The sequence below is a fragment of the Lygodium microphyllum genome, chromosome 20 (assembly GCF_053477565.2).
Source record: "Lygodium microphyllum isolate KBCC chromosome 20, Lygodium_microphyllum_v1.1.10, whole genome shotgun sequence".
Lineage (NCBI taxonomy): Eukaryota > Viridiplantae > Streptophyta > Polypodiopsida > Schizaeales > Lygodiaceae > Lygodium > Lygodium microphyllum.
The window spans coordinates 122,493,304-122,502,912 of NC_141154.1; positions in this window are offsets into that span (position 1 = coordinate 122,493,304).

A 9,609-nucleotide genomic window follows, 5' to 3' on the forward strand; every position below is an offset into this window, starting at 1 on the left:
TTTTCCTATGTCTTTGTCAACTACTTCAATTATGATGGTGTTTATGGAGATGTTTTTTGGTTTGACTATTGCTCCTATGGATCTAATTATCTCCAAGGGTACACCTATGCCAATGGCTTTGGTTGTGGTGGTTGTGGTGGCCATACCAACTTTAGAATTTGGCATGCAAAACTATTCTCTACTTGTAGAAGTTATTACGCTTGTGGTGCTAGGTAAGCGGCATGTTGCTCCAACCATTACTCCCTATCAATCATCATATAAGTAGTGGAGAATACACTCATGCAATAGGTGTCATGCTTGCAACCATCTTTTTTCGACCCCTATTGGTTGTACCCTCACCGATATTACTATGATTGTGGTGGGTGCCCTAAAGTTGCTTTGGTTTTCCCTCAACTGTTAGCTTCAACCAAAGCATCTGGTGGACTGTGCCATCTTGTTGAATCATGGGGATCAACAATGGTCTCATTGGGTGGATGAAGGCCATGATGTCCCCCTTGGAGGAGGAAGTCATTCATTGGCAAGCTATAATGCGTATTTGAATTATTGGCTCAATCAAATGAAAAGCATGTGGTGGCCATACCAACTTTAGAACCTAGCATGCAAAACTATTATTTGATTGTACAAATTATTATGCTTGTGGCACTATGTAAGTGGCATGATGATTCAACTATTATTCTCTATCGGTTATCATATAAGTAGTGGAGGAACACACCCATGCAATAGGTGACATGATTGCAATCGTCTTTTTGCAATCCTTATTGGTTGAACCCTTATTGGTATTACTATGATTGTGGCAGGTGCCCTAAAGTTGCATTGGGTTTCCCTCAACTATTAGCTTCAACCAAAGTATTTGGTGGGCTCGACAACCGTCTCATTGAGTGAATGAAGGCCATGATGCCCCCATAGAGGAGGAAATCATTCCTTAGCATGCTACTAATGTGCATTTGAATTATTGGCTTGATCAAATGAAAAGTGCTATGTTGACTTCATGTGTTGTTATATTTGAGGCTCATTAGGTGCGATTGCATAGTAGCATATAGATGCTCAAGTTAAGGATGCATTAGTTGAGGTTGTAGTGTTGGCAACGTTTTTGGTGTAGCTCTGCCTAAATATGGATCTGTTCATTTGGTGGACACTTTATGTCACAAAGTGGAAAGTGTGGGGTGAGAGAAAATGGGGGAATGAGACTTCTTCAGCTACATTTTTTCAGTTCTTCCTTCCTCACTTGGGATGAGCCACAAGTTGATAACGATGCTTGTATTGGTGAGATGCAATTGGTGATTGGTGTTGTAGGGAAGGTCGTTACTCCTTTGATTGAAGCTAGTTTGTGTGCCCATTCCCTTCTACATGGGCCTATTGGTTTTGAGAGCAATGGAGACCAAGTGGCTATTGATCATGCATGCATGCTAGAGTAGTAAATAATGTATCTCTAGGATAAAGTGAGAATTATTTTTGAGAAGTCTATACATTTGATGATCATTAAGGTAAAACTAAATGGTAGATTCAATGTATAAATTCATCAAAAATTGGGCGTCGAAAAGTTTTCTTTTGGGTGAAAATGATAAGCCATACCTTGTCATGCATTGTTCAGGGAAGACAACATGGTGGGATGAAGCTAAGCAATATTTGAGTCTTCATTTTGATTACTATAATCAAATTGGTGACTTTCCAACTCATCCAATTCTAGTGGTACCAATCCCCTCATTTGCTACAATGACTTTAGAATTTGGAAGACTAAGGAGATTGGTAGTGCTAATCTTGTCCTCCAAATTAATCCATGGTCTCTACTTTGGTGGTGCCTTGTAGGCATTGACTAGTTGTAAATGAGCAATAGTAGAGCATGGCACGTATGAGATCGACTCTTTGATGGACTAATTCATATTCGATCTATTTTGGATCCCATATTTGGTTTGGATGCTTAATGGATTGCAAATTTCCTCCAATGTGCCAAATATTAGGGCTAAATTGGCATACTATGTTATGCTCGAGTGATTATGCTAGTGTATTCAGAGTTATGGAACTTGGATCATCATATTGGATGATGTTCTAGTGGCAATACCTATTTGTATCTAGATATCTTAGCACTACTATGCTATGGGATTTGGATTCTTTTGCACATTATGCTGCACATTTTTGTGGCTTATTTGATATATTAGCACAATGGGTATTATGGTGTTTTCATTAGTGCATTTTGTCTTTCTAGTGTGTCTTTGGGTTCCATTACTTGTGTCACATGTATTTACATTGATCTTGTCTAATTAAGGATGCATTGGCATAAAGGACTAGAGGAAATAGAAGACAAGGTGTGTGTAAACAAATCATCATGTTTGTACTTCAAAGCATCATCCCATCTAGAGATTCCATGCATGGAAGAGTGAAGAAGTATCATACTCAAGGCCCATATATGACTTGGGAAGTGGACAAATGTTCAAAAGCATGCCGTTACTTGGTTGTCTCTTAAAGTTGTTAGCAAGCCGATTGTGTTGGGAGTAAAGGCACCTATGCCTAACTACCCATGTATTCATTGCATCGATAGTACCCACACACCTATACATTACAAGTGGCATGCACCAATCGCTGTGACTTCATTCTGTATTCTTTCAGTGACATTTTAATAAGGGTTACACATGTGAATGTTGGAGTTCCTAGATCCTGTATCTCTTGCTCTTTCTCTCACTTTCTTGCTTCTTCCACCATAGATTTTGCTTTCGTTCACAGGCTTCCACTCAAGGATTTCTCCCTTCAATTGGTATTAAAGATGATATCGAGGAGATCTTCCCTTTAGTTTGCTTCAGCCTAGATTTGAAAGCCTCGGTTCTTCATCAATGGCAGCCATGGCTCCTTCACCCCAAGATATGCATTGAGTTCTACCTTCTACTGAGCTTGTTTCTTCCACTTGAGGTTTGTTCCAGGGCTTCTTTGGGACTTATTGGAGCTCCCCTCGTGCCTCATCTTGCCTAGCATTGGTAGTAGACACTAGCAGTAAATCAACATGAATTGCGCCTATTTTAGGCTAGGTCTTCCTCTCTTCTTCTGGCTCTTGTGGAACTTGGCATTTATTAATCATTGTTTGCATTCCTCCCTGGCATTGATGCTTAGTTTGGAGTATTAGTTTTGGGCTTGAATGCTTTAGCTATTCACTATTTTAACAAGACAACATGTTATTATAAAATAGGGATAGCCATTACTTCATTGTTTAAGCTCCACTGATGCTCATATACCTATGATTGATGCTGGGATGAAATGTCTTGAGGTGCTAATGGTTGGATTTGAGCTTGCATTAACTCAATTTTAGCAGAGATTTCACTACTATAATACACTAGGCTGCAAGATCTTATTAGGAAAAACTAAATGCCTATTGCTCTCAGATGTCATTTGAGAGCTTCATATCAATGTATTGATGCTTAGAATTGGTCCATGCAATCAAATATGCTATTGAAAGCTTTTAAGCTTTTATTTTAAGCTTGGTGACATTTATCTTGGTTGTGGCTACATGCCTCTGTTACTTTAGTGGCTTATACAATTACAAGCTTATTGGGTTTTATACTCCTACCTAATGCTTCATATATATTGGATACTCAAACATCATGTACTTGATGTTTTAGCTTGCATTGCTCATTTGGCATTTGATTTTGTTCTAGTTGGAGTTACTTGTTCTGTGCTACTTTGGATGTTACATAGAGCTTTGGATTTATGCAGTTGATTCCATTGAGACAATGGGCTCCTTGTTTTATGTCTATGTCCTCATATACTAGTTGGATTCAAATATTGCTTACTAGGCTGATTTGATCTATGCTTTGAGCTCGGCACCTACATCTATCAAATTGTTGTCAGTGATGCATACACCTCATATGCTCATGTATTGAGCTTCCATTATACTTGCTTAATCAATTATGTATCTAACCACTATCTTTCTTTGTCTTGAAACCAACTATATGCATGAAAATTGTGTCTTTTGGATGTATCTCTATCTGACACATTGAGTTTGATAGTTCTCGGTATTGATTGCATGCTCAATGACTGCTAGTGGTTTGTGCATATCCCACTTCTTGCAGAATATACCTGACAGTTGTTTGCAAACTGGATTGTATTGGTTGATTGCTCACACATGGCTCTAGGTTTTACTACCATCATTATTTTCAACTTGTTGTAATTGCATGTTTATGCATCCTTTATGAGAGCAGATGCTTTAACTTGACCGTCATCTACTGATAGTTAGTGGACAACCCTACTCTTTGCTATTTCTCCTCTATTAGACATTAGAAAGCACAAATTTGGCAGGTTCTAGTGCAAAAATTGTAGATTAGACCATTGAGACATGGGGGCATCAAGCCTGAACTGGATGAGTTATAAAAATCTACAAGCATTTTGTCACTCTCTAAGCAGGTCTACTATAATGTTGTCTCTGACGGGCAGACCGCCTAGTAGTTATGGGATAAGATTCGTAATGTCTATGATAAACAAAGCCCTGTCTCTCAAATGTATTAGTTGAAGTAACTCATGGATCTTCTTATGAAAGAGGAAACTTTCATGTTTACCCACTTGAACGAGTTTCATTCTATTTCTAGCCACTTGTATTCATAGGGGATTGAATTTAAGAACAATCTTCCTCCCTTGTTCTTGTTACTTACATTACCTGAGTCATGGGATATATTCTGCACTGTTAAATGTGCAAATATGCATGTTGATGGGCTAAAATTGTAGGATGTAGAGGGTGCTCTCTCGAATAAAGAGGTTAGCCAAAAGAATGTAGATGCTTCCCATGCCTCTCATGCTTTGACAATTAGAGGCAATAATGATAGAAGCGATAATAATTACCATGGGAGAGACTCTTAGAAGTCTTGTTCTCAATCGTGTGGACAGTCTCATAGTAAGTCCCATGGCCATAAGTCCACATTGGCTTGTCGCTATTGTGGGAAACATGGTCGTATTCAACCATGGTGCTATAAATTTTGTGATGACAAGTGCAAAGAAAAGAGAAAGAATAAAGTGTAAACACCATATTACAGATTTTGGGAAATTTCCAAGTTCCATTTTCAAATAAGTGATAAATATTTAACCACATGGCTAAATCTTGATTCGTATTTGAAAGGGGGATTTGGGAAGGTAGCTTATATAGTATTTAGGATAAAATCCATCTTAAAGTAAGATAATAAGATTTGACCATATGGTCAAATAATAAAGGTATGGGGGGTTCCCAAAGTGTATGGAAATTCCCTAATTCCCTAATATAGCGTTTGTAGGAAAAGTATGATGATCACAGTATTGTCCCTAGCAAGTCCAGTGTCAAGATTGAAGAGATTAATGTCATGCTATTGAGATTGATTTCAATGATGACTATATACTTGCATCTTCTTCTCTTAATGTTTTGTAGTTGACTGATGCCTCACCTATCTATGTTCAATTATTAGTTACTTGATTCAAGGGCTTCATTTCATGTCACCCCTCATTGAGAGTGGTTCCACTCTTATCAAAGTGTGACAAGATCTATCAAATTGGGTAATGACCTAGCATTGGATATAATTGGTATTAGAGATGTCCAGCTACAGTTTCCTTCAGGCAATATGTTTACTTTACATGATGTATGCCATGTTCCAGCTTTGATCAAAAGCTTGCTTTCAATTGGACAATTGGATAATGCAAGTCATGTTGTATGTTTTGGTGATTGATTATGGAAGCTTACTCGTGGAAATCTTGTCTTAGCACAAGGTGCCAAGTTTGGCACTCTTTACTCTTTACTTGTATCTAGATCTATCAACCATGTTTTGGCAGTGGCTGTAGTATCACATGTATCATTATGGCATCGTCACCTTGGGCACATGTTATTAAAGGGAATGAAAATGCTCACCCATTTTGTAGTATCTTTTGCCCCTCGATTATAAGTGTTTTAACTCTTATGATCATTGTCTTTATGGTAGGTAGACTCGTAATTTGCATAAGAAGTCTGGCATTACGCGTATGGGTGAGCCTCTGGCTCTTGTTCATGGACCTATGCTGTGCAAGTTGTTAGGTTGTGCAAAGTATTTTTTTACTTTCATTGATGATTATTCGCATAAGATCTATACATATCCCATAAAGCAAAAACTAGACATATAGGCTACATTTTAGTGTAACCTTGCTTTTGTTGAAGACCAATCTAGATATAACCTTAAATGCCTAGGATTTGACAATGGGCGTGAGTATGTATTTGAAGCCCTTAAGCAGTTTTGTGATGAGAGGGATATTAAGCATCAATTGATTGCCTTGTACACCCCACCCCAAAATGGTATAGTTGAGTGCATGAATAGGATGATTCAGGAGCGAGTTCATAGTATGCTTAGCTAGCTAGGCCTTCTGCAACACTTTTTGGTTGAGGTAGTTACTATTGCTATACATTTGATTAATCAATTGCCATGCATTGCTCTTGACTATCAAGTTATAGAGAAGGCAAGGTTTGGAAAACCTCCATCATATACTCATTTATGTATCTTTGGTTGTGAGACATTCTACCATGTTCCCAAGGACAAGTGCAACAAGTTGGATCTTAAGTCTGTGAAATGCATCTTTCTTGGCTATGGGGATATAGCTGAGATAGGTTATCACCTATGGGATCCATAGGCTTGGAAGGTCATCCGCAACCATGATGTTATTTTCCATGAGGAGAAAATGCATAAGTAGCCTGAGCAGGTCATTGAGATATGTAGGGTGATATTTCAAGAGAAGCCTCCTGCTATTGTACAGCCAGGTAGATAGCCTACAACACTTGATGTTCTAGTGGCCAAGGACCTTGATGTTAGGTAGGATCTATAGGCCCCACAGTCTATTTTGCGGCGGTCTACTGGAGATAGATGTCAACATGATCATTTGTGCCGTCTATGCATTATGTTATGGCGTCAAATGCTAGTGAGCCTCTTATTTATGATGAGGCCATGTGTAGAGATAATAGTCACTCTTGGGAGATGGCCATGCTCTCAAAGTATGACTCATTGTTGAAAAATCATATGTGGGATTTGGTTCCTTTGCCTAGTGAAAAGCGTGCTTTGCTATGCAAGTGGGTGTACATGTTGAAAAGTACATTTGGACCCCCCAAGCCTGCCTATAAGGCCAAATTGGTTACTAAGGATTTTAAGTAGGAGCATAATCTTGACTTTGATGATGTCTTCTCTCCTGTAGTCAAGATGACTACCCTACACTTGGTATTAGCTTTAGTTGCGTAGCTCAATTTGGGCCTCTATTAGATGGATGTCAAGATAGCTTTCTTACATGGGGACTTGCATGATGAGATTTATATGTAGTAGCCTAAGGGATTTCAAGAAAAAGGCAAGGAATACATAGTATGCATGTTGAGAAAGAGCCTATTATAGCCTTAAGTAGGCTCCTCGGGAATGGTATCACAAGTTTGATACTTTCATGCACTCATAAAGGCATATCCGCAGTGATATAGATCCATGTTTATACATGAAGAAGGCTCATGATGGTAGCCTTATGATTTTGATACTCTATGTGAATGATATGTTGATTGCTAGGAGTGTTCAATATGATGAGCTGGATGCCTTGAAGGGTTAGCTCAAGAAGAGCTTTGAAATAAAAGACATGGATTAGGCCTTGCACATTCTTGGGATGTGCATTATGCGCAATCGCTCTAAGGGGCTTCTCTACTTGTCATATAGGAGTATATCGAGAAGGTCCTTGAGCCTATGGTTTCCTCCCTTCAAATTGTTTGTATTGCTTCATAAAGCATCTTCTAAATCCTTATAAATGATGAGTATTGAAGGGTGTTAAGAATGAACATAAATAGTTGGGTATTGCAACACACAACAAGCAAATAAGATATTTTCCTTGTTGTTGGGGGTAAAGGCGCCTTCGCCTAGCCGCCCATGTATTACTACACTGACAGTACCCGCCACTGCACACTGCAGGTGGCAAGCGCCCGTCATAGTCACTTATTCTTTATTCTTTCAGTAACAATTTGAATAAAGGAAGGCCCAGCCGCACATTGTGGTTGTTAGAGTTCCCACTTTTGAGTCTCTCTCTCTCTCTCTTGGCTCTTGCTCTCCATCCGCCATAGCTTTCACCGCCAAGCTTCTTCCTCCTGGGTTCCACTTCCCTTTCAACTGGTATCAGAGCAAAGGCATTGGAGCTTGCCCGACATTCTCTTTAGCCTGGATTTGAAGAGCTTCAACCCGAGCTTCAATGACAGCCATGGCACCTTCATTTGCAGGTATGTTTTTATCTCCTGCCTCCTTTGCAAGCTTCCAGACCTTCATCGGCTTCTCCCCGGGCTGCATTGGAGCCCCCTCAACATTGCCAAGTGCCCTTGAGGGCTGTTGAAGACCCCCCCAGTCCCCAAGAACAGCCATCGCAATTTTCGGTGCATTTTTAGGGGGTTGGGCTGACATACTCCTGGAATTTCCCTGCTCTTCTTCGGCTTCCCGGCACTCTTGGCAACCTTTCCGACCATTGCTTGACTCCCCGACATTAGTGCTTGGCTCCCAGTGATCGATTCTAGTGCTTCCCCCTTCAGCCCTTTGCTGTATACATAGTCCTATGAGTGTCAAAACAGGGCAGCACTTGACATTTACTATTTGATGCTTCTTGGCATTGCCCGTTTGATGCCCATTGATGCCCAGTGATGCTCAGATATTATGGGATGCTATGTCTATGCTTTGGGACTGATTTGGAGAAAATTTGAGCACCATTTGAGCTTTATTTAACAATAAATTGCTTGATGTAATACAGTGGGCTGAAGCTCATTTACTTGGTGTATGCATTGGTTCATGGATACGGGGTGCTTACCGGAGGTTTTGAATGATCATACCGATGTATTTGGAGGTTGTCAAATGCTTCTTCTTGGTTTCGGAATGCTTTTGAGCTTGGATTAGGCTCCGACTTGGCCGTTCTTCACTGGCATTTGGCTTCAGTTGGCATCCTTTGGACCAGTCTATGCCTATTGTCACTGCTTGACATTTAGGCCTCTTGCATTTATGCTTTGGTCAGATATGGATGCCACTTGGTTTGCCCATGCTTGACAGTTACTTGGAGCTTCATCTTCAGACATATTTGAGCATTTTGGATCTACAAGGCATTACATTTGGTTGTCAATTACATGCTCTTTGAATGCTTTCAGGCTTATGCTTTACGGGTCTGAGATAGCTTGAGATTTATGCTCCGGATGTACCCTACTGGGATTTGGCATGTCTGATGCTATGTATTCGATGTATTAGAGTGTTTCTTGCTCTTTTTACATTTGACTTCACTTCCAGTGGGAGCCTCTTGGTATATTCGATGTACACAGAGTTTTATTTACAGATAAGCTTGAGCTTGTGGAATAGTTACATGCATTTGCTCTCTTGAGAGCTTTATGTCTGCAGTTTGCTTGTAGTGGGCTGATTTGATACACCTATTGGGACAAGCACATATCTATGTCACAGGTTTTTCAGTTTTGTATGCTTTTTGAATGATTATGTATTGAGCTTCTTGCTCTATTAGTTGTGCTTGTGCTTGGTCTCTTCTCTTACCCTGAGTCCCATTACATGCATGACTTCTAGACCTATGAGATGTCTCTTGCTTGACAGGTGACTGGTTTGACAGTTCTTGGTACCTTCTTGCCCCTGGAAACTCGTTGTTGGA